The 2,500-nt window shown below is 38.3% G+C and overlaps 1 non-coding gene across 1 annotated transcript; it reads left to right on the top strand.

Moving 5' to 3' along the window:
* Nucleotides 1-2,171: 2,171 nt before the first annotated feature.
* Nucleotides 2,172-2,243, top strand: Trnae-cuc (transfer RNA glutamic acid (anticodon CUC)). Its single transcript has one exon. It is a non-coding gene; the product is annotated as a tRNA-Glu (tRNA).
* The last annotated feature ends 257 nt before the right edge of the window (nt 2,244-2,500 follow it).

The following is a 2,500-nucleotide window of genomic DNA, read 5'->3' on the forward strand; positions in this document are numbered from 1 at the left end:
TTTTTTTTAATCTTCTTCTTCTTCTGCGTTTATGTGCTGAAACTCCCACGTACACTCGTGTTTTTTGCACGAATGGAATTTTACGTGTATGACCGTTTTTTTACCCCGCCATTTAGGCAGCCATACGCCGTTTTCGGAGGATTTTTAAAAAAAAAATTTTAATTAATAATTTTTAAGATCTTGCTTTTTCAAATTTTCTGTGTATAGCCTCGATCTGCAAATGTACTTCCATTTGCACACCACCTCCTTTGTAACACATGTTTTCTCCGATTGTTCCAGGTCTTACAGGGTGGGTTCCACTGTACCGACTCTTTTTTTTTTCTTCATCATACTTTTCTTCAGGCAAGTTTCTGTACAGTGAACAAGGTGTGGCAAAGAAAGCGTAAATGTAGTACAAGAGTCAACAAAGATTTCAAACAACAAAGATACATTTAGATACAGCAGGGAACACGGTTAGAGTTCTTTTTATGGATTTTTCATCAGCCTTTAATACGATTCAGCCCCATATACTTATCCAGAGGTTAGTCCAGTTAGATGTGAACAATAATTTGATTTTCTGGATCAGGGAGTTCCTATGCGATCGGCCACAACGTGTCAGCCTCAGCAACCGTTTGTTTGGTCATTCTGTGCTTTCAGACGAAGTTGTTTTAAACACCGGGGCCCCACAAGGTTGTGTTCTCTCTCCTGTCCTTTTTTCCATTTACACAAACAACATGCTTTTAAATGATCCAGTTCTAGCCCTCATTAAATATGCAGACGACATGGCCCTCGTTGGGCGTCTGAAGGACGACGAAACTTTGTCAAAGTATTTTACCCAAGTTGATCTTCTGAATGAATGGTTCAAGTCCAGTTTCTTGCAGTTGAATGTAGGCAAAACAAAAGAAATGATTTTTGGAGGAAAGAGTGATAATTGTGGTCCCCAAAAAGTGAGAATAAGCGACAAGGAAGTTGAACTTGTGGAAACCTTCAAATATCTTGGGGTTTCAATTGACAATAAGCTGACTTTTAGTGATCATGTTCATGCTGTTTATAAGAAAGCTCAGCAGCGACTTTTTCTTCTCAGGAAGCTTAAATATTTTAATGTCAATCAAAGTGTTATGGAACTTGTGTATCGCAGTTTGATTGAAAGCATACTGACTTTTAACATTGTGACATGGTATGGTACCACAAATGTTAAAAACAAAGCTAAACTCCACCGCATTGTTGCGACGGCTAGCAAGCTTGTTGGGCAACCCCAACGACAGCTGACCAGTCTCTACGAAGCTGCCATTAAGCGGAAAGCTCTCAAAATTGTCCGTGATCCGATCCATCCTCTCAACCCCTGTTTCGAAATTCTCCCTTCAGGTAAACGTTATAAGGTCCCTTTGGCACGCAAAAACCAGTTTAAAAAGTCATTCCTGCCTTCTGCAGTCACCATTTTAAATTCTTCTCGCATCACGTAGAGGCTGGTCGGCTGGGAAAAAACAAACAATGTGTACATGTGAAGGTGTGTGGGAAATATTTGTAATGTGATTACTCGGCTGTGAAACCCAACTCCTGTGATATGAGAGGGTAAATTTACATAGTGCAATATCATATTTGATTGTATCCCTTTTATGTTTTATGTTTTATGTGTGTCGTCCTATACAATTGTTGTTATAATCGTTTACAGGCAGACAGGGTGTGCCGAAGAAAAATTTCCATTTTTATGTAATATTTTAATGGACAATAAAGTGCTGTTATTGTTATTGTTATTGTTATTATTATTGTAATATATGCAAAATGGCAAAGAACATAATTGCCTGGAAGAGTTGTTTCTAAAGTTCAATGTTTTCTTTCCACAGTGTACATTGTATCTTTACATTTCAAGCTACCCACTGTACTGACTTTATCAGTCTGGGCGGCGGTTGTAAATTGTCTCTGTCTGGTATATGTCGTTATAGTGTCCGGGTCAGTTTGTATATCGTGGAAAATGTCACGATTTTATTTCTGTATACATGAAAGTTTTGGCTTCAGGATCAGAGATTTATGCATTGATCGATCGATTGACTGGTCAGAACACGACTGAGTCTCTTTGCCAAACTGAATGCCTGGTGCTAAGTGCCGCCTTGAAAAATCAGCTCAACATGTTGCAGACCTGTGGAAGTCTGACTCCCAGATTAGGTTCTTCCCTGTACCAATATGTACACATCTCCCAAGTGGTCTAGTGGTTAGGATTTCGCGCTCTCACCGCGACGGCCGGGGTTCGATTCCCCGCTTGGGAAGATTTTTTGTGCGTATTTAAAAAAAATTATTTATCGAATATTACTCACTTGACACTTTTAACTTCTTTTGAAATCTATGGTTCTGCTTCTATTATTATCAATTTAATGAGCTTTATTTCTACACACTTATGCTCTAGTTTGATGTTGTTTAAATGTATATATTACACGGTGGAAATTAGGATTTTAGAGTTTAAAAAGGATTTAGGTTTTTATTACACGGTGGAAATTAGGATTTTAGAGTTTAAAAAGGATTTAGG

The sequence above is a fragment of the Littorina saxatilis genome, unplaced genomic scaffold (genome assembly GCF_037325665.1).
Source record: "Littorina saxatilis isolate snail1 unplaced genomic scaffold, US_GU_Lsax_2.0 scaffold_3172, whole genome shotgun sequence".
NCBI classification, from domain to species: Eukaryota; Metazoa; Mollusca; class Gastropoda; order Littorinimorpha; family Littorinidae; genus Littorina; species Littorina saxatilis.